Source organism: Aplidium turbinatum, chromosome 18 (assembly GCF_918807975.1).
Source record: "Aplidium turbinatum chromosome 18, kaAplTurb1.1, whole genome shotgun sequence".
NCBI classification, from domain to species: domain Eukaryota; kingdom Metazoa; phylum Chordata; class Ascidiacea; order Aplousobranchia; family Polyclinidae; genus Aplidium; species Aplidium turbinatum.
Window position 1 is genome coordinate 14,366,896 of NC_137489.1, and position 24,255 is coordinate 14,391,150.

Consider the following 24,255-nt stretch of genomic DNA (forward strand, 5'->3'; position numbering starts at 1 on the left):
CCATCGCCTTCCTTCCACTCAATCAAAAACGAGGTTTCCCAAATTCTTGTTGCTTCAACATTCCAAGGAAGATAGGGAGCTAAAAAGGTTAGACAACCTTTTATTCACTTTTGACATTGTTTCATAAAGTTGAATAGAATCACCCCAGATGCGAGTAAGTTATTTTTCAGCATGTTGTCGATGCTCTAATTGTAAGCTGCTGTACAGCTTTTCTAATTAGAAATATTTACAGAAAAGAAACTCTGAACATAAAAGATTAATTCGAAACGAAATCAAAACGAGAAGCTGTTTGCCGAAATAAAAGGAAAACTAAAAAAAGAATTGAAAATTTCGATTTATTCTTGTGCTGAATAATATTTGTAAGCCTAAATTATTGGAGTTTTGTTTCGTTTCAAATTGAAAACCGAAACAAAATTTGAAAACCAAAAAGTACTGGGACTTTGAAAGTTTGGGACATTTTACTCGAAAACCTTGTTGTAAATATAATCTGTGTCAAAAACTAAAACTATCTAGCCTACAAAAATAATTATCAAGACGATAGTAAGTCATTAGTCCACTAACTTGTAGAGAATTGAACAGGAGAACTGGCAACACTTTCTCTTCCATTTCCATTAAGAGATTTTAAAGTAACTTCATATTTTGTTACATGTTGCAAGTTTTTGAAAACAAACTGTGTGTTGTTTGTTTCTTCAGTTATCACCTCGGTGCCATTTATCCGAGTAACAACGATCTTATACGAAGACGCTCCTATCAAGTACAAACAAGAATTAATTTATAGCATACTACAAAAGTTATATCATTTATATGTGACGACATGTCGTTTTGCAACAATTTCAAATTCAACATCACGTCAATGCTGCTAGTGTTGCTGGCCCGGGGGTGACTAGAAAGTCTGATGCTTGACTTGTAAGTGCTGTCACAAAGGTTACAAGCACGTTTTTCGTTGCAAAGCTTAAAGTGCTATATGTTGTTTAGTTAAGCCACCAGCGAATATGTGCTAATAAAAGAAGTAACGTCTTACCACGCACTGATTTCCATAAAATATTAGCGGATGTTGCTGTGACGTGAGCATAGACAACAGAACTAGGAGGTTGAGTTACTGAAATGAAAACAGTTGAGGTGAGGTCTATAATCAATCGTTCCTGAGTTCTGTTTTCTTGAAGCAGCTAGTCGCCCTGACTGACGAAACGTCAGACAAGTCTGCTAATTGCTTTTACGATTATGTGGTAACTTTAACTTTAACAAAACATTTTTTGAAATGTTTCATTGTAAAAATCGCTTTGAAATCAATTTTACTGACAATGGGGCTAAGTGTTGGTTGTTGTTGATATACAGTTGTTGATTTGTTTATTTTTCGACAACGATTCGTATGCACGTCAGCCTTCTTTTTCTAACTAAAGTCAATAAAAATATATTTTGTCAAAGAACTTGAAAACAATATTACCTGTTTGTTTAGATATCTCATTACTTCCACCATCACTTGTTCTGTTTAGTTTGTCAACCGCGAAAACTCTGAAAGTGTAATGCTCTCCAGGTGTCAAATTCGTCACGCGAACAGACTTGTCACGTGAGGTGACGTTTCGTATTGCATCATTAGAGGATTTTACAGTAATACTGTAATATTTTGCATCTAAGGGAAACAAAAAGTAAGGCATTAGATCGAGCGGAATAAAAAATAGATATGTTTTATTTTGTACTTGCGTTAAACTTAGTTGGGCTAGGCTACCATATTATTGGATTTGATGTTTCGTTTTCAAACATTAACATTCTAGAAATGTTGTAAAATAATGTTACTTACACGACCGAAGAAAAATACGTCAGGTAGCAATTAGCGGAAGAAAGAACCTTTTTGGTTAATTACTATTCTTAGCAAAAAACTAAAAAATATTCTTTTGGTGCTTTTCAAAACTTAGCTATGTACTTTGGTGAGGTAGCAAAGATGTAATCATAAGTTTTACTCTTAAGTGTTCCACCACTTTGCTGGAAGGCGTATCGTGAAATTGTTTAAAAATGTCCATTTTAAAATTATGTGACGTAAGCGTTGTTAGCGTTTCCGAATTCTATTTCTATTTTTTACCGAATTCTATTTTATTATATAACGTGATAGTAACACAGAGCAAATCAATGACAATACTTATCAAACAATTACTGTCTTTTTCATATAACTGCGAGTAAGAAAATCCAGTATTGGAAGCTAACATCCTAAACGTAATGTATTTTTGCCGTTTGTTTTTGATGTTTTTTTTTGTACATCTGGCCGGTAAACGATGGGAAATGATACGTGAACAGATCAAAAGTACTTGTACCTCCATTTGTTGTTTAGAATATAACCTACTTTCACAACTTAGCCTCTTATATTACCTAACATCTAAAAAATGAGGAGGAAGGTATTTGTTTAGGTTTATGAATTTTGAATCCAACTTGTTGGTCAGGCTACACTATGAATGCAAGCTACAACCAATTTTTGCCAGACGACAGAACTAATTCCATTGTGGCTATACATCCCTTGACGTTTTTACCAATTTTCATGTTAGAATGTCAAGCACGGTTTACCTCTTTTCGCTAATCATAAATGAATAAATCAGTTTAGTAGTAGAAAGTTTTGTTGTTTCTGTTAATGTTTAACGGTACATGACAAAGCTCTTTCCCTTATACTCAAATTCATTGTACACTTGTGGCATATTTCCTTGTAGCATATGTTACGGCAGGTAAAAATAAATAAAACTGATTGAATGAGCCAGAAGTTTTGATTTTAAAGAAGAATTTTTTTTTTTGTTTCCCTTTGAGTATCTGCTACTCCAAAATTACATTGAAACTGCTTTAGTAACGACCACTTCTTTTAGTTATGCTTTTTACTGGTAGTGTGGAGAAACATAGCTGTCATGGTGTAGGTCTACACAATAATGAATTACTGTTTATCTAAATAGTTTGATAGAATGATAGCCTAGTGTATAGGCTTAAAACAACAAGCTTAAAAAATAAACTTTTGCTTAAGTTTCTATTTAAGGGAACTTACTGGAAACACCTTCCCATGTAACATAAGCGAATGTTGTTTGAATATAGATCACGTATGCTTGTTTTGGTGATGAAATAACTGAAAATAAGTAGTTTATGCCGTTACTACTTTTCAGATGAAATGGCTGTTCATGATGATATGCCTAAAATTAAGTTCATTTTATTTTTATTTCTGATTATCTCAACTAAAAACAATATATGACAAACATACCGGAGGCCAAAAAAAGGTAGAAGCGACAAAACGATGAAGTTGCTATCAAACAGTTTCTGCCTCTAGTCGATTAGTACTTTAGAAAATATACTATAAAGGTTAGCTCAAACACAAACTTAAAAAAAAATTAAATATCTTTATATCGGAAGAAATAATAGTAAACAACGAAACTGAACCGAATGTAGATAAAAATCATCGATATGGTAAAAATCGATACACGAAATATCCATACTGGAAAGTATCCTTGTTTTCGAGAAAGGGGACGTTTTCTGATTGAATATTGTTCTGATGAATATTTTTCAATCAATTTTTTTTGTATGATTATTTCCCAATAGTTGAGATATTTTCCGTATGTATTTTTCTTGATGAATTTTTACCGATTAGGCATTAAACTGCCTTTTGGCTATTGTATACTGTATTGTACCTTTGACTCATTTCATAAAACGAGAGTGACTGACGATTTTTAGCATCAACGTTTGCCAGGCCTAACTTTGAAAACAGTTCCAAAGTACAAAAATTGTAGCCTACTCAAGCAATGATAAAGTGTCTGCAAGAGAACATATTTCACAGTCGGCCTACAGTCAATGCCAAGTCGAACAGAAGTGTTTGAATGCAGTCAGCGATCCATTACATGGCGACTGTCGAAAAATCATGATATTCGAGTTTGTCCAAGGCTGACAAATTGATCTACGAGGCATTTTTGCTTGACAGAAGACAGACTACTGGACTGGAGCTAATAGTTAAGAACCTAGTGAAGAAACGATAGGTCTTATATTACAAAATCGCTAACATCAAATCCAACTTACGTGTTGTCAGTTTTATGTCTATGCTTGGTTCGCTTTCAACAACGGCAGGACTCAAAGCATAGATTCGGACAGTGTACTCTGTGCCAGGTTTCAAGTTATCCACGATCAGAATGTTGCTTTGAGCAGTCATGGCCATCTCTCTGTCGTTATTTCCAGGAATGACCACTACTTTATACGAAAGAGCTTCTGTAATCAAAACTGCGAAATTAAATAACAGCCTCCACTGTACAATGAATTGCATCTAGTTAAAGTTTTACTCTCAATCGCTGAAAAACACATACTTGCTTTAGGAAACATTTAGACCAAGGGTCTCATACTCAAATTGCTCTGAGGGCCAAATGAACACTTGTAAATCGACTCGAGGGCCGCACCACACATTTCAGGACTGCTCTCCATTCAACGGCACCTAATGGATGGAATAATTCCCGGCAACAACACTTCAACAATCGAAAAACTTCACTCTGCAAATCTCGGCAACCAGGCCTGCGTCAAAGGCCTCTACAAGTATGCGAAACTACCAGGAATATGCAATCAAGGTTTTGTTAGTCCAACGGTAAAGATTTAAAACAAACCAATAAACAAAATAACACAGTGAAAACGCAATAAAAAAGATACTGTACAGTAGTAAGAACACACCAAGAACGTTAGATCGCAAGAAAAATTAGTAAAAACAAAGAGATGGAAATACATTGTACTAATGCAAAAGAAAAAACGAAAAAGTAGTTTTAAAAAGTCGTCTGAAGTTTGATGGGCATTTTCAGGTTTTTTGAGCATTTTATCTTTCTATATAGAAAAATATGTACTGTGATTATGAATTATTTCAAAGTTTAAAAATGCATCGCGGGCGCACCAAAAGTTCTCAAGGGCCGCATGCTGCCCGCGGGCTCGTGTTTGAGACCCTTGATTTAGAGTTTTAGACAATACACAACGTAGGTCTACCGGTAACTTATTTTTGGACAAACTGCCTTGTTTCAACGTATCGCTTGCCTTTTCCTTGACTAAAATTTATTTTATGGTAGCATTTTATAGTTAGACAGTTTTATATCGATTTGACCTAGTTGTAGCTTGTGCAGTAGATACAACTTGTATTGCACAACGTCATCATCACAATAAGAAGTTTTTTTGTATATCATTGCGTTGTATATTTACAACATCACGTATTTTACCAAAAAGATACTCTAGCCTAAATGTATACTTCCATAATCAAGTGCCATACATTGAATACAATGACATTTTACCTGGTACGTAATTCCAAGACAACTTGAAATTTGTTGAAGATATCTTATTGATGTCGATTCCAGAAGGAGGAAAAGTAGCTAAAAGTATCTTTATTAATCTCATGGGTTTGGTAGAAAACTTAGCTTCAGCTAACCGATTCAGAGTAGGCTAAGCTATTAGAAAAACGAAATCATTCATAGGATGCACGATAGGGTAGCTCGTTTTTAAACTTTTTTTTTAAATTCTCTCGGGGTAGTGAGGAAATGGTGCCAATGAGTGAGAAAACGCTCATGACAAAATTTGAGATTCGTAACAAATTGTCTTCAGCTTCCTCATGGGGCCCAAAAATCAAAAAATGCGGACAAAAACACAATTTTTTTCAAAAATATTTTTAGTTTGGGTAGATACAATATTGTTTAGATATATCTAAATAACCTAATAAAAAAATTGAAGTCATTTGAACTATTCCTTCAGCTTCCTCACAGCTTCTGAAAATTTTCATTTTGCTGAAAATTTCGCATTTTTGTTTGTGGTTACGTAACTACAAACTTCGTCAGTGACGTAAATTCAAATGAAAGACGTCACTTTTTCCTACCAAATTAACCCAATTTCATTAAAAAATGACGCACAGCTCAGGGCAGGTCTATAAAGAGAAATACAATGACACTTAATAGCTGGCAAAATGTCTAACGCAATTATGTATCATGTAACCACCCACAAAAATGCGAAATTAAAACAAAAAGTTCAAAAACGAGCCACCCTAATGCACGACCATATTACAGATAAGTGATTGAAAAAAAAATAACAGATTGTGCAACAATTGAACATCTTGTAAAGTTTTCAACGTTTATATGAAAAAGAATAGTTTTTCCAAAACGCACTTCACATTACTCACGAGTTGATTGAAGCAAAGGTGGGCTCCCTTCAGAGTTTAGCTTATCATTCAGACCAACAGAATATATTGTAAATTGGTATGAAGATCCTGATTGTAATCCAGGCACTGTTTGGCGAACAAAGGTTTGATCTTTACCTTCTGCGTCCACGGGGAAATAGACCGCAGAAAAAAAGCTGGGAAATATATCCCAAAATCTTGATCCTAAAAGTAATAAACTTTTACTGTTTACAACAAATGACAAAAACGGTTGAAATATAAAAGCTTTGATTATAAAAGTAAATTTGTCTCATTGTTTCTAAAAAATGACAACTAAATTTACCTTTAAAAACATGAAAATGACCTGAAATGTCTGAATACATTCAATGAATACGTATTCTTCTTCCTTATGAAGGCATTTGAATTTTAAGTTTAGTGAGTCTGTTGTTGATCTCAATCATATCACTGCAGATGAATTTTAAAGTAATGTTTTTCAAGCAATTTTTCTTTAGTAACACTGCAGGTTTATTAGCCGATAAAGAACCTTCAGTTCAACATTTTTCAGTATAGCCCTAAATATAATCTTTTCGACATAATTGTGTAATATTTCTGTGTATACTTTGTATTCTTAATGAAACGTCACTGGGTGAAACAAAAAGACCTAAAAACTAGAGAAAAAAGTATGAATTGAAGAGGCATGGTTTTCAAATTTCAATAAAGAGATAACAGCTGACAGCTGTATGTTTGCTGTATATTTGATGACAGCTGTATATTTGATGTAAAGTCAAATCAGGAATGAAGCATAAGCTTTGTGTACGGTACGTGGTGAAAAGCTGGAAAGTATTCAACGAAAGTTTTCACTCGACATTCAACACTGTCAGATACAACTTCTCTGCATGCAGAAGGCCTTGCGTACTATGCGGAGTGGACTAAATAGCACCCACTGAATTTACGTATTTGAAGCCTAAAACATTGGCAAAGAATAACAGCACGTAACGCTAAGATCACGTTAAATATTTTAACTCTTGGGCGTCATCATTTTTTTTGCGATTCGATCAAAAAATCCAGTTTTTTTTTTTTGGGCTTCTTTACGTGCTTGATTTCTGATATAAATTAGAACCTGAAAATTTTCCCAATTTCAAACATTTGTTCCAATATTTTAATATTTCCCATCAGGAGACACGTGTTTTAAAATGGTTCAATCAATTTGTTTTGTTTAGTTTTTTTACCATGCAAAAACGAGCATCATTTTGAAATGATGCTGGGCAAGAAAGGGTTAAAAGCCAAACTGATAGCATAAACGTGCATCACACTTTCGCTGAATTTTCTATTCAAAGTAGCATAGTTGCAGTAAAAAGCGATACAGGTACTGTGAACTGCTGAATATAAATGCTATCAGGGCTGTTTGAACACCATCTTGCCTCCACCCTGAAATCCACTGGTGGGCCCCTATCTTTAGTGATGACTCTTAAAAATAGAACAAAGCGATAGGTTATGGCGGCAAACCATCACATTTATTATTAACAAACAGTAAGCAAGATTTAAGAAAAATGTGAACACTATAATATAAACGACGACCTTTACTCATACAATTAACATGTACTCTAAAAGGTCGTCGTTTATATTATAGTGTTCACATTTTTCTTAAATTTTTGATGCTTTTGTATCTGCTTTACGCGGATTGACTTTACGTTGATACGGGTTTAAAGTAATCGCCACTTTTTTTTTAAATAAATAGTAAGCAAGATATTTGAGGAAAAATGTAAATGTGCAGACAATGTAGTAGCGAATTCATAATCAAGGTTGGATAAAGGGTGTGTGGGCTTGCCCCTTGGAAAATTTTGACAAACAAAATCTTTTTGTTCAGTTTTTAGGCCTTTTTAGCAGGTGCAATAATTTATTTTTTAATTAAGGTACAGACTTTATATGTAGGCAGTAGGCTATAACTATAGATCGCTTTGTCTGTAACCAAATCCTGAAAATTCATCAAATCACCAAAATTCATCGAATCAAAATTTCATTTGGGCAAACGATTTAAATTAAAAGTTTAAGTTAGCCTATTCATTTCAAAAAAAGTTCATTCACCACCACAGAATGTTTTATGCAAACAATACATGTTCAACATCGCTGGTTAAGTGAATAAAATGTGGTTGAGAGAGCAAAAAAACGAGAAAATTTTGAAAAAATGGAAAAAAAAAGTATATTAAATGTAACCTATAAAATTACAAACCGAAAAACACTGCACGAACTAGATAGGCGTGGTACCCCAGACGGAGGTGGGCCCCTGCCGGGGGGTTGGGAAGCAGTAAATACGGCCTTGCATAATTTAAGTTAATGACTATACATATCAACCTTCTGTAGCAGGTTTTTTCTTTTACAGTCAAATAACATTAAGTGGACCAAAATAAGTGGGCCGACTGGCCGGGGGGCACGGGGGCGATATATACAACTCTGGGTGCTATCGATTGTAACAGTGTCTAGTGCCTGAGACCTAACATGAAATGCGTTGAACAGCAATCGTTTTGCTGCCTTTCCTTATAAATATCACACTACCGTCTTGTTTTATCTTTGTTATCCTTTGGATTCTTACACGACACGTGAATTGTTTGCGATCATGCAATGCAATTCTTGACCTGTTTGTTATTTATACAGTTATTGTGTGCAAATAATTTCTTGGTAAAAAAATTGCGGTGGCCTAAATATGCTTAGCCTACTACACTAAAAACTTCTTCAGCTTACTCAATTCTTTCAAGCTCTTTGGTGTTTCGCCATTTTCGTCTTTTGGTTGCGTTGCATCCGAATTCTGGGTTCCTGTGTGACAAATTATTTTTCTCCATCATGTTTGGTTGTTTCAAAAAATTATTGCGGAAAAAAAACGCTTCCATTTTTATAAGTTCTTACTCGACAAATAAGACTGCCCTAAATGCAACTTTCTGGTGTTCACAGTTGGAGTTTCTCAATGTCCAAGAAATCTTACATCAAACGTAAGAAGACTTTAAAAACGTAAGAAATGGTTGAATCAAAACTTTAGATAAAATACACTTAGCAACTAATAAATAGAATTGCAATTGCCACAAATGGTGAGCGTGCAAAGTACAAGCATTTTAATAAACTAAACTACAGCGCTCTGAATTATCTTGTCTCAATAGTGCAGAAAGAAAAGTAGAACTTCAAGAAAAAGAAAAAACAGTGTTTATGTGACAACAAAATACAGTATATAACATGGCCACCTTGAGATGCGGCCTGATTTGTCACATTTTGCATATTTTGATTACAGCTACTGCTAGTGCTTGACTGACATTTTTTGAGATGTTTTTACTTTTTGCGGTTTCCTAATGACAAAAAACTTTTTTGTTGCCTTGGGGAAGCAGTAGCAAATGAGAAAAAGTAAGTTAAAAAACGCAAAATCAGACTGTTATTGAAAATTAGCAGTCTGACTAAAATCTACAAAATCAAATTTTCTTTGTTTTTCAACATGTGAGGATGTTAAAACCTATTGTGTCATCTGAGGAAAAGAATAAAGAAAGCGTAAAAATCTAATTTTTAGAAAAATTTATTTAAACATTCGCCCAAAGTTAGAAAAACCTGAACATTTTTGCAATATGTGACAAACCAGGCCGTATCTTTAGGTGGCCATGTATATAAAAACGATTTTTTTTGGTAACACCGCAACTTTTGATATATTTTCACACAGAAGGAGATTGTTTGTTTGTTTATCTTTATCCTGCATTGCGGGAAAGCGGACTTGAGCGCTATGCATCGGTGTACGCCTTCCGACGTACACCTGACCCACGCTGCAGCCGACGGTAATGTCTGTTTCCGGTTATCTACTCTATTTATGACTTAAATTTGGTACTACCCATTACTCGAAATCGATCATTGGGTAGAGGCAATTATCGTACAGTTTCTTGCCCAGAGAAACAACAGCAAGTGCGAGTGGCTGGAGTCGAACATACAGGCTCTCGACTGCGAGCCCAACGCGCTAACCACTCGGCCATTGCTGCCGATGATGATGATTATATGTCTGATCTGATACAGACGTTAGCGATCATGGTCTTCAAAACTTCTCTGTCATTTGACATCCTTATAAAATCGGTAGTTTTGATTGTTGTGTTTGTTGCCCATTTTTCCTTGTACAGTACATGCCCAATAGAGCTAACTTTTCCAAATCTTCATGTCGATGAATATGCCCTACAAATTCCATTTGGCGCTTTCTAACTGTTGTTATTATTCCCCTTTCTGTGTTTGCCAATTCCAGAACTTTGTCATTACTTTTCATTTCAGTCCAAGAGATCTTCAACATTATTCTGAGAAACTATATCTCAGCAGCCTCTAATCTTTTCTTCATTTCGCTACTCATCGTTCAGCATTCGCATTCGTAGGTTCAACTAGATTCCATATATGATTTTAAAACTTTAATTTTGGTTTTTATTGTACTATTGCAATTTAAAGACTGTACTCATTTGCAGCCGTTTGTTCCCAGTAGAGGTGTCGTATAATTCTGAAGTCTTATCCGTCGATATAAAAAAAAATGCAATATTTGATATAATTTAGCATGTTGAACCTTGTCAATATAAAACACAGATTTTTGTTCTTTTCTACACATCTCCCTGTTATCATTTTTAATGTAAAAATTTCATTTCTGGTTCCTTTGTCTGAAAACAAATTCAAACTGTGCTGTTGATATTTCTGATTTTAATTTTGGACTCAACCTCATCATTACAATTCGGAGTAGGATCTTTGTTAGATGACTCATAAGGCCAATTGTTTTGTGGTGAGCATTCTGTGGCTTCAGTTTTCTTAGGTAAGGCTATGAATACAGAACGTACCATAACACCAGGAATGCTTCCAGTGTCATAGATATGATTTAAGTTCTCAGTGATTAGGTTTGAACCGCATTCATCTAAACTAAAACTTCGATGATTTTGACTGAGATATTCTGGACCAACTACCTTCCCATGTTTTGTTTGGTTTATAACGATTCTCACTTCTTTCATAATAACCGGACCATCCATGGGTTTGGAGATGCTTGGTTTGATTCCGCGTTTGTCGAAAAACTGTTTTTCAATGTATTCACACCAACGTTGGAAAATTTCTTTTTGGTCCAACAAAATTGTTCTGTCATTTGCCTTGATGCAGCTTGCTTGTGAGCAATACCTCTTCTTTCCTGTTACCTCTTTTACCTTCCTGTGCATATGTTTACTATCTTTGGTTTTGACATTTTCGATTTTTTCACATTGATCCAAGTTTCTTTAGCTTCATCACACATCTTTTTAATTTTCTTTTCAAAATTTTGTATCTTTGTTGATTATTCTTTGCTTTTTTTCTTTCTTCCATGAGGTCAAGAACTTCGGATGTCATCATTTAAGATTACATTACTTGATGTCAGGGACGTGACCAACACAAAATTTCGGGGGTGGAGGAATAAATATTTTTGAACATGTGAATGAGCCTGCAACGAATCAGCGAAGGTGTAGAAGGAGGAACATCCAGAAGGAGGTCTAGGGGACTTCTTCAGAAGAAGGTCTAGGGGACTTCTCCAGAAAGAGGTCTAAGGGACTTTTCCAGAGATTTTTGAAAAAAAACTTAAAGTAGCGCATTCTGAGAGTACTTTTAGCCTAAATCAATAATAAAATTTTTCAACATGATGCTGTAACGTAACAGAATGTGCAATTTTTATTTAAAATATTTCGAAGGAGAGGGGGCAATGGCCCCTTTCTCCTATTTGAATGCGCACCTAATTGCTGTATATATTTAGGCTGCAACATATTCCAGAAACAGAATGAAGCAGTTGTAAACAAAAGTTCTCAACGCATCATAGCAGATCGTCACCATGGGAGTTAAATCTGACATGAAAAAGCTAATCACTGCCTGATGTATCTTGCTTATACAACCATTGGGCATGAATTGCAAAAGAAATATCGAACCTCGACCACACGATAAAATCAAAGTGTTTTTGTCAGCTTTTGCTGTTGCTATTTATAAACTACAGTACGTGCATAGAATTAGGTAGATATAATAATAATAACAATAGTAATACTGTAACTAATATTAGTAAGGTGATTTACATCGCATTGTGTCTATCGCAGATATGCGTTGCTCTTCAGCGTTTTACAAAGCAGGCAGCGTATTTGTTTGCACAGACAGATAGTAGGCCACAGTGAAAGATTTATTCTTATGACAAAATGGTTTAAAAACGGAATTCTGCAAACTTAGAAATAGTGAGACCAACCAATATTGATATTACACTCAATAAGAGTGACGGGAAAGCAAACGTCATATCCGCTGTGCCATTCCACTTTATACACGGATAGTTACGTAGCCCGTACAAACTTGCTCATCAATTATAACTTTGTCAGGGAGGGTTGTTGCCTCTTTTTAAATAAAAGTCTCAGCAGTTAATGCCCTCTCATACAGACCAATTGCTGATAGAGCATCGCAAATACGTTTGACGTTTATTTGTTGTTAATGCCAATAATTTTGTGGACACTAAGTAAAACGAAATTGTTGCTGCTTCTATGATCTATGTACCATCTTAGAGATCATTGTATTTAATTGTGGTCTAAGTACAAACTATTTTAAGCTATATAAGTTAACACTAAGAAAATATTCACTATGTTCTTTAAATGAAAACAAAATAAATATTTACACCTACCAACTTTCTGAACACTCTTTAAGTACGCCAGTACACTAGAAGAATTGCAGTCATGCCGTTCTTCGGCAGCCATTTTCCATTCCGCCATTACTTCCAATCCATTCACAGGGTTGTCTGTTGCTGTATCAATGCGAGTGATTTTAACGAGGTAGAACTTTGCTCCTGTGGAATGAAAGTTAACATTTAGTCCAGTCCAGACAATAATTATTATCCAGGATTAACTAGCAGGTTCAATCATTTGTATTCTCATCATTATTTTACAAGTGAAGTTGCTTACAGGTGCAGAAAAACATGTCAGTGCCAATTGTCGTCTTTGGCATGCTGTCAAAGTGGCTATAGTATACATAATGTTTTATTTGAGAATCAAGCCAATATTTCTTGGTGTTTTAAGTTTTTAACGTTTAGCTAAGCTGGTGTGGCATGCTGAACATTCAATTGAGTTGATACAGCATTCTGGCAGCATCTTTAGAAAAGGATGAAAAGCTACTTTGTTCTACTAACTACAAGAAGAGCACATGTTTTTCTACATTCAAACTATAAAAAAAAAATAAACTTCAACCATCACAAAAGAAAAAAAATTTTGTGTATTGATTTTTGCTGCTGGTGTTAAACAAAACTTTTCAGATATTTTTGTTTAGTGAAAGACGGAAAAAAATAAGTTCTTTAAAGCAACGTTGGTAGGCCCACTTGTAATGTATTCACAGATCAATTTTTGGAAAAAACATTAGCGTACATTAACTGCAACCAAATCTCTAACCTTCGGCAGCATTCCACTGAAGCGTAACTGAATGGGTTGATACGTCAATGGCGCTCGGCTGTTTAGGCTTATCTGGCACTGAAATGAAAAATGTAATTTTGGAGTGATCTAAAAACCAAATTTTTACTGTCCTTGAGCTGAAACATATCTTTAATGGAGATTTGTAATAAAGTTTCATTGCTGTAGGGCATTTATTAATTAGTTACGAAAATAAGAAATCTTTATTCGCAATTGTGTAAGTTTTAATTTACGGTTATAACTTATGAATAGTCAAAAAGTCAAACGCGTATTACAACAAAGCCAGAAACCTGCTAAATAATTCAACTTTAAATACTCGTCAAAGAGAATGAAGAATCTATTGTTAGAAGTTTGCTGCAAACATGAAAACTATTTCCTGCTTTTGGCATTCCACAAAAAAAAGGAAAAAACTCGTTTCAGCATTCCTATATTTCAATAAAACTAGATTATTTTTCAAAAATTAAAGTAATTGAAACCATAAAGTAGTTTTAAAGATAGTGAACGAAATGAACTATCATTAAAACAACAAGAAAACATCGGTTGAATTAGCCACATTCTTCAGCATGGAGATTTACTCACAGATGTAACCTATTCAAAACTGCTGCATGTGGAAGCTAGAAAGCGGGGAGGAAAGTAAATAATGAAACGTTAGGTTTGAAAGGAATTTGCAACGGTGATAAAAAAAAAAAAAGGAAAACAAACGATAGAGATGTGTGAAAGATAGAAGACCAGTGGACATGCTGATAGGCCGTGGGAGAACTAATTGCAGACACTTATCAAAAGCATTACCAGTGCAAGGAAAAGAAAATAACTCAGATGTCAAATTACTCTCTTTTACATGAAAGTACAGTAAATTCGGTTTTACAAACATAAAAAATTCTAAGAGGTTGAGGCCAGACTGAGGCTACAAATTGGTTATTGCAATTTACGTGCTTTTCAAGAAAACTGATGCACAATTGATTTGAAAACATTAGATCACAGTACTTTCAGATGAAAAGTTTACAAAATTATCATAACGCTTAAAAGAAAATGCGCAAAAAGTACAAATAAAATTGCTTGAAGGCTTAGCCTATATTAAAAAGTAAAACGACAAACTATGTTATAGAAAAACGCAAAAGCACTTACAGGTCGTCACCGGCATTGATATAACTGGTAAGATAGAATCATAATAAACCAAAACCATGTACGCAGTCCCGGGACGAAAACCAGTCAGAAATATTTTTGGAAAAAACCCGACGACTTCACGTTCTTCAATATCACCTTGCATTACTTTCACGATAGCTGTGCCACTCCCTGTTAAAAAATCAAAAATAACTACATTGTGATGCAGATGCTGCTACAAAACTATTCAAAGTGCGTAATAGACGAAACATATGTAGCCTAAACGAAGCCTACATGACTACACGTACTGAAGCATTATACAAAATCATGTGATTTGCAGTTTATCAGCATTTCAAACAACTGACTTGTTAAAATTATAGTTTTGAGTTCACGCAAGCTTAAACCAAGTTTTACAAGCAGCTTTGCAGCATCAGAACTGTTGGCGTATCAAACCGTACAATTCAAACACACCTTTTTAACTAAGAATATGTAAAAATCTTATAAAAGATTTAACAGTTGATGTTTACAACAAATCATAGCTCCCTTAGTTAGATCTGTCTGAGTATACTCTCCCCCAGATAATGTGCAGTGGCCCCCGCTTGTGAAACAACGCTTTAAATGTTTGTGTTATAGTTGGCACTTGGCAGTGTACTTTTAGAGTGTCACTTTTATAAAATCTTGCTACTTACCATTTGTGACATAAAACTCTAAAGTTTTTACTCGAAGTCAATCTTTATAGTCAAGCTGAAGTCAAACTTACCATTTGTGTCGAACATTGCCATATGAAATGAATCACTTGTTACTTTGCGTATTATGACGTTAGTTGGTGTCGTTAAAACTGCAAAAAAATTTTATTTGTAGACGACTTGGACAAACAACATAAAGTTCACAATTCAATCGTCTTGGTATCCGGATTTGAACTGTAAACCGCTCTGTCTTTCCAACGTTGCAGAAGCTAACTAAACATAATTACTTTTAAATGCATTTAGAACAGGGGTCACCAACCTTTTTTGCATGCGGGCCACTTTGGCACTAAGGAGAGCTGTGGCGGGCCGCACTAATAAAATTTTAGGTAGGTTGACTCTTATGCTAGAAATGAACGCATTTTGTACCCAGTATTCAGCGTTACATGTTGTTACTATTTATCTTAGAATACCGCAGCAACAAAATTAGTCGAACAACGCTACTGCCAGGCCAAGCTCCTTTAACCGTATCTGTTACTGCTTCCTTTTGGCGGCAAGAGTTACTGGCCGAGACCATCAGGTCTACGTCTCTCTTACTGCTAATTACTCCGTCGGCTGATATCAAATAACAACGGGAAAAAGTATGCCGTTAGTCAAAAGCCTTATCTATCACTTCAATCAATTTATTTCGCAAAATATATTCGTGATTGTGTATTTTAGGTAGAAAAGGTGATAAAGACTGGGTTTTTGACCTATTTTCGCCATTTCTTGGTCAAATTTCTCAGTTCACATTTTATTTTGAAAGTCTTTTTGCATTGAACACAGAATTTCATCAATTTTGTTTTTCCGTTTCTGTGCAAACAGTATTCCATGCACTTTTTGCACTACAACGCAATTTGCGCCAATAACAGATTACCTTCCTAATTGATGTCTGCCAACAAAGAATGACTCGTATAGCGTCAGAGACCGACTCCCTACCCAGACAGAGAAATCGACATTGAATCAATGTAAAAATGACGGATTTTAACGCCTGGGTAGGAAATGGAATTTTAGCGCCGTCGTGTTATGACTGACAGACACAAAATGAAACCGCACGCTAATAGTAATCTGTCAATCAAGCTATTGAATATCATCAAATTTCTTGCATTTTATAACTGGCTGTGACAAAAGGTTTATTGTGAACTTCACAATTATCCGATACCAACATAATCGGAATTAAAAGTTGGGGCAAGAAAAAAAAGTAAAAGTCATGAAATCTCAGGTTTCTAGCGTCACTGCTTCTATGTGAAATTGCTGAATTAGCAGAGGGCGAGACCATAGGGTCTACGCCAGTAACAGGTACGGTTAACAACACTTTTGACTTCTTTAACAATGTCTAATAAACGAGGCCACTTGTTTTGCGCACTTGTAGCGAGGCGAACGGTTTCATTAGAATATTCATCGCCAAGCAAGAGTGATGCTGTCACTTCGCTTCGCAAAAGATATCTTGCAATTAACAGTTTCAGTAACCAAAGAAATGTTTGACACATCGCAATACAGGCAACAACAGTGACCTTGTATGCTGCTAACATATCAGCGAAAAAAAGGCTCCAGTAACAGGGAGAAAGAAACTAGGCATCATGAAACAAACGCTTGTAGAAATCACCGAAAAAATCGTTTCTGTCGTAACTCATGAACGGTGTTCCCTCTAAAAAAGCAATGAGTTGGTTTTTCATCTTTTTGTGAGAGTCTATAAAACCGTATTTCTTGATTATTAGACAACTGTCACTTGCCACTTGCAGTGCTTATCAGCATGGCAAGAATTGTTGATTAACAACATTTTGCAGTACCAAACTAAATATTTTCATAATGCAACCAGAAGTTGTCTTAAGAAAATACAACCATAATACAACCAACACCTGTCAGAAGGTATTTCATTTTCTTGATACAACCAGAAAATGTCTTTAAATTTAAAAAAGATTTTGCCAATTTATTATAAATTGAGTTGGCATACCGGCCTATTTTGCTAACAAAAACTTGCATAAAGTGAATAGCCTACTGCTCGTGAAACACAATAACGGTGTTTCTATAGTGTCTAGTGTCTAAACTCTAGTGTCTGCACACTAGTGTTTACATGATATTTGCAAACTTAAAATAAGCAACCCTATGCTCACAGAAAATTGAAAACAGACGTTTTAATCAACCACTGGGACAGTGTGGCTGGACATCGCATTGGAATAACGTTAAGCGATCTCCACTTAGAACTACAATCTGAATGGTCTGTCGGTGGAATCGTATGCAAAGCGAAAATATGCTTCCCGGAAAGTATTTTTTACCTTCATGCTCATTGACTCCTCAAGAAAAGTATTTTTGGTTATACTTGCACGCTGATACCTTCCGCGGGCCGCAGCGATACAGCGTGGCGGGCCGCATGCGGCCCGCGGGCCGCCATTTGGTGACCCCTGATTTAGAATAAAGAAAAAGGTTACTGAAAGACACCATTCCAATGTAAAGCAGCAAAGCGTTTTCATAATTATCTTTCAATGCCATGCAAAGCGAACTTGAAGGAATCTATTTTCAGCAATGGCTGATTAATAAACCACGAAGGAGGTTAGAAGGTGGACGGAAGTCAATAATTAGCTTCAAGGTGATAAAATGTAATAAAAAAAGCATTTCTTTTTGAGTTTGAAGTTTATGTGTCAAAATGAGTTTATCGACATACCATTGCAGAATATTGATTCTCACACAGCATTAAAAATTACTTCACAAAATTTCTAAAAAGAGCAATCTACAGTAGGTAAAATTATTATTTCATCCTGCTGATAAAACCCTTTTTAGTCAACTTTTAATATGTTTAATTACCAAGTCATCATGTGACTCACCTTTTTCACAAATACTTCCACACATTTTCGTATCAACAGAGTAGGAGCGTTCTGACACAAAAACTGAATCCGTTAAGAAGCGATGAAAAAACCATTGTTGTTGCGGTTGGTGCTGATCACTGGGGCCGACCCAGTAATTTTTACATGATGGCGTTGCTGGCCAACTATTGTTAAGTGTCATCCACTTGTTTATTTCTTCCTCCACAGTCATACGATGCAGAGGCAGACGGTTGTAAGTTATTAGCTTCGCGTTTATGCCTTCACATGTTTCTTGAGCTTGTTCATAAGTTTGTTCTTTGCGCACAAAAATCAGTTCTGTCGTATTGGAAACCCTTAGGTATAAGCCTGGAATAATAGTAAATTATAAAAACAACTTCTTGGATCTACTGTCTCGTCTTCGTTTTCAGCATCAGCAGTGGATAATCTTAAAGAAAACTTCATGTAACTTTACATTGCAATAAGGGAGAAGAATATGATGCAGAAAAGAGACATGATACAACTCTGCAACCATATTAGAAAATACTAATATTTCCAAATCCCAACATGCTCATAGCATGGGCTCCTATCGAGCTTCTGGAAGCCAGTTATTGGAATAAAGCTCGACAGCAAAAAAAGAGCGTAGAAAAATTGCTACCGTTAGACAATCTATATGGTTCGTTGTTAACTACACCATAGGCGTTGTAAAGAAAGCAAACGCCTCTACACCTATAAACGATCTCACAACTGCGACAAGACTGGACTTATACGATATGCCGTGATATGTGTAAGATGATGGAAAAACGTTAAGGTAAGATATATGATATAATGTTTCAAAAAATCTGAAAAAATAAAAAGAAGAAGATCAATGGCGAAAATTAAGTTTTTCTGGTCACAAAAACATTTGTTTCAGACAAAAGCGATATAGAGAGAACACGGAAAATGAAAATGTTCTGAATTAACGGAGATCTGGTCAAACGATTGCATGTAAAATAGTCTAATCTCATTCAAATCAACTCAGGGCCGTAGCCAGACCGCAGAGCAGGGGGGGGGCCAACTTTTTGTTAGGGGGGGGGGGCCGAAAAAATTTAAATAATTTTGGCATTTTAACCTCTTAAATACCGGTATCCACAAAAAATGCAATATATCAGATTAGTGTTAAGACCAACACTGGTCTCTTATTTTATCCGCTAGTTAAATCACGGCAACCATATTACAATGACCAACATAACACAGCAATTGTTGACTTGTTGTATAAATAGCGGTAGGCTACTTGTTATGAGCAAAAGCTTTAACTGGCTCGAAGAAGCTAGTGCCGAGGATTTTGATAGCCTATATATGATTACATTCCGCCTATACACCCGTGAGCTAGTCTATTGCAATTGCAGTCGCGGATGTTTGGATGCAAACCGTCTCACAAACAAGTCTAAATCGATAGATTTTGATACAGAATGTTCAAAGGCCATAAGCATCAAGTTTACCTGTCTTGGTTGTAACATGCTCCGTCTAGTCACTAGACGGTGACGAACCTGCGGCAGAGGTGACAAACCTGCAGCCCGCGGGCCGCATGCGGCCCGTCAAAGAATTTTGTGTAGCCCGCAAAACAATTTGACTATTGCTCATGCATTAAAGACAAAAGACATCTCAAAGCTGTTTTATGCCTTCACTGGTACACCTTTCCTTAGCTATTTTCTTGCCGCTCACGCTCTCGAATGGTTGTCTGTTTTCGGCAGCACGTACCTATGCGAACAATTCTTTTCTAAAATGCACTTTACAAAAAGTCGTTACAGGTCGAGACTGACAGATGAAAATCTTACTATGCAGTTGGGAGTTACCACATCACCTATTCGACCTAATATTGAACGCTTAGTCAAGCAAAAAAACATTTCAAAAATCCCACTAAGCAAAAAAATTCAATGCTTCAATGTTATTTTTTAATATTTTATGCTTCAATGCTGTATTAGATAGCTTCAGCTGTATGATTCGGTTGGGCTTTTGTTTGTTGTTTGAAAAAAAAATTTCATTAACTGATTTGTTGTTTCGGAGCATAATGCTCGAAACATTTCGTCAACTTGAGCAAAAAGGATAGAGCCTAAAAAAGAGGAAAGCAAACGCTTCGAAAATTAAACTGTCTTCACTATCAGTGCAAATAGGCTACTGTTGCTCTATCCTTTTTGCTCAAGTTGATTTGTTTTTATTTTTTACTATTGTACTTGTATGTTTCGATTCTGCGTAAGATAATTTCAACTGTGTGGGTATTATTACTTTCATCTGCCGTTTGTTATAGTTTTCATGAATAATATCTTGAGTCGCTTATAGAAGATTTCATAGCAGGGATTCATAGTATAGGGATCGCCAACTCGGCTGGAAATCCGACAATCGTCAGAGTATAAAAGTGTTGCCAGATATTTTTTATATTAAAAAAAAATGTTATTTTGGCACTTTTAAAGAGTAGTGGTCGCCCAAAGCTTGTCCATTTAAAACTAACCTGAAGTTTAAAGTTGTACAAGATTGAGTTAAAGTAGTTTGTAGTTGTGTTACTTTGCAATAAGAATGTGCTGAATTTATGTGCAAAACTTAAATAAAACTTGCAGGTTTAAAAAAAATTATACTAACCAGTTAAGAACAAAAAAAATTGAGAAACTTAAAAATACACCTCAGTAATAAAGAGCTTCATGTTTTAAGTGTTGAAGCCGGTAATTATTTTTCAAGTAATATGTTTTATGTACAAGAGAGGTTAAATTTGCCAAAAATACGATAGTTTGATAAGTGAACAATAAAATTGCTTTAGATTAGTTTTAAAATATTTATTTAAGGGCAAGTTTTGGGCAACTGCTACTTTAAAAATGCCAAAATAATAATTTTTTCTAAAAATATAAAAGATATCTGGCAACACTTTTACACTCCGATTGTCGGATTTCCAGCAGAGTTGGCGATCCCTATAATATGAATTCCTGTTTCATAGTAGGTTACGATTAAAAAGTTGTGTGGCCCGATAACTCATGTGTAATTGACAAAGTGGCCCGCGACCGCAAAAAGGTTCGTCAGCCCTAGTGGGAGCGTCAACCCTTGTTAACACTGAGAATCCACACTCACAAACGGCAGTGCTAGATCCAAATGTAGCAATATCTGCTGCAAGGTTGAACACTTCACAGATCAGAAAACTAGAAACAAAATTTATTTACACTGATTGGATTGAAGAGAAAAAATGAACATTGCTTAAAAGATTACGGGTTTATATTTTGTATGCGTTGTCTTCAAAAACCACTTGCTTTACCACTGCACATTTTGCGATTTATCACTGCACAAATTTGGTTTATCACTGCACAAATTGGTTATCACTGACCCTTAGAATTAGGTATGGTACCGAGAATAGCGACAGCTGATATCAAATAGCCTAATTTGTACCGGTTTGTAGGCCTGCTAGAAAACCATTCCCTCTTTGTTAGGTTATCATTCTTTCTCAAAACATTTTCATTTTGCACAGTTTCTGACAATTTTTCTACCAACCTAACACGTGTTGGCTTTGGTTGAATTGAACATGTTGAGGTTGCCAAAAGAGGGGGTATAGGGGAGGGGGGGAATTGTTTAATCATCTTAGCTGTTAACTAAACAAAACAATTGTATACTTAATTGGGCCTAGGTTGGAGCTCTGCAACGGGAAAGATGGGCAAAATCATTATAGTTGTAGCTGTTGCTCGGAAATGTTGGGATTTTGCCAGGGGGGGCGAATTTTTTTTCAGGGGGGCGACCCCCCCTGGCCCCCGGCTGGCTACGGGCCTGAATCAACTTCAATCGCGTTAAACTTCGTCAAACTGAAAGCAGATCATTAACACTTATCAGCTTGACAAATTTATCAGAATAAAAGAGGTTCCATAGAGTCTGTTTTTTTTTTTATTTGATTTTGACTAAACAATAATCTTATGGGTACGCATTAGACCTAATGAAAAGAGTAGGAATACTTTTTAGATGATAAAATTAAGGCCGAAAAGAGTTTATTGAACATCATTGAAAAAGTGACACCTCTCGGAAAACACTTTTTTTTTTTTTTGCGAAAAATATTCTTAATTTTTCTTATGAAGAATTGATTCATGCAAAATTTCGCGATTGAACATAATTATCATGGTTCTAATTGATTAACAATAGCACTCAAGAAAATACCCGTTGCGTGAGATATCTGGTTACTTCCACCGTCACTTGCTCTGTTTTGTTTGTCAAGCGCAAAAACTTGAAAGGAGTAAAGCTTTCCAAGTTGTAAGTTGTTCACATGAACAAATGTTTTGTTCGACTGGACTTTTCGTTCTGTTCCCCTTGGATAATTTACAACGACGTAGTAGGAACTCGCGCCTTTAAAAAACGAAAAGAAAACAATGAAACACCCAAAGATTACTCTTCCCAGCTATTTTACCTTTCCGAGCAAGTACGCTCTGTTTAGTGGGGTAATATTTATGACTTTCAACAACAAAATTACTATTTTAAAGACATGCAATCCATTTTCAAATCAAAGAAAATGTCAAACTTTATCCATGTATTTTGTTATCCAAAGTAACCTACCAATAACACTGCTCCATTCAAGAGATGCAAATGTTTCATTCACTTCAATCAGTTGTAAATTGTTGGGAGATGAAATAACTAAAAATATATTGCTTTTAAAAGTAGAAGTACTGTCATAACCAGACAAAGTAACATCATTTAAGACAATAGTTTATGTTTTAACGATCATGCATATAATAGCTTTGTTATAAAAGCGTTGTTATGTAATTATGATGTTAAAAGTGGGAAAAGTTTAGAAAAAGCTCTACAGACATTTAGTTACGGTGTTCTTGCTTAGTCCACCTTTTAAACGTTTTAAATATCTTTAAAGACTTTTTAATCAAGCACCTGTCGAATTGGGCACAGTTATGCCTACATATAAAATTAGTGTGTTAGCAAAAGTAATGCATGTAAACATTGTAAAGTATGGCACAATGAACATTTAAAAATAGATTTGATCTGATTTGTTACATTCTACTTATCAAACTCTTATATAACATTTCAAAAAACGTAATGTTTAGGTAAACATCAAAATGTAGACCTACTAAAATTTTGGTGCAAAAACAAGAAGATAAAATCAATAAATACAACTTACGTGTTGTTAGTCTTATTTTTACACTGGGTTCACTTTCTATATCATCTTGGTTCAAAGAATAGATCCGAACAATGTACCCGGTTCCAGGTTGCAAGTCATCCAAGGTCAGAGCATTGGTTTGAGAAATTTGTGTAATGGTTTTTTCAGGTTGTCTTGAAATGGCGATTACTTTATACGACATTGCTCCTTCGAATCAAACAATATACGACTTAAAGAACGCCTTGACTGCAATTGTGTTGTTTATTTCAATTTTTCCACTATTACAAACAGAATTAGCCATATACTGAAATTTAAGACATGTTTTAGGCAAAATTTTGAAATTACCGTTAAATTTGGCAGTATGATTTTCTGACAAATATAGCATTTTACCTGTGCTACACTGCAAATCTAATTTAGGCCATTGTGTAGTTATCTGTTGTTGCTGTTGTTGTTGAGGTTAAAATACTATTGGTCAGTTGTAAAACAATTAAATTACTTGATGTTTGGTTGTTTATGCTAAAATTACAACATACAGTGTCCTTGTCTTGGTAGTATCAGCAACACCATGAAGTTGGTGTTGCTTTACTAATGTTATATTTAGCATAGCAATGCACACTTTTCGAGGCAAATGTGGTGCACAAACATGATATACATCAAACACAATAGCATAACAAGTAGCAAAAATAGTTGCATTTATTGTATAGATCAAGAAAGTAGCCACAGGGTCTTGGGGGAAAATCGCCACCTCAAATTTTATTTTGTCCTCCAAAAAATGTGTTAATTCCAGTACAATGTTTAAATACCATTGTGATTCATCGTAAGTGACAGTTGCCCTCCCAACACTTGCTTTTGCCTCCCTAAAAATTTTTTTCTAGCTTCGTCACTGGCAGGATAGGCTAGATAGTGTTTGTAAGTTGTACGTTTCATTGCAGGTGTGACTTGGGGCATGGATTATTAGTTTGTGATGTTTTGCAAG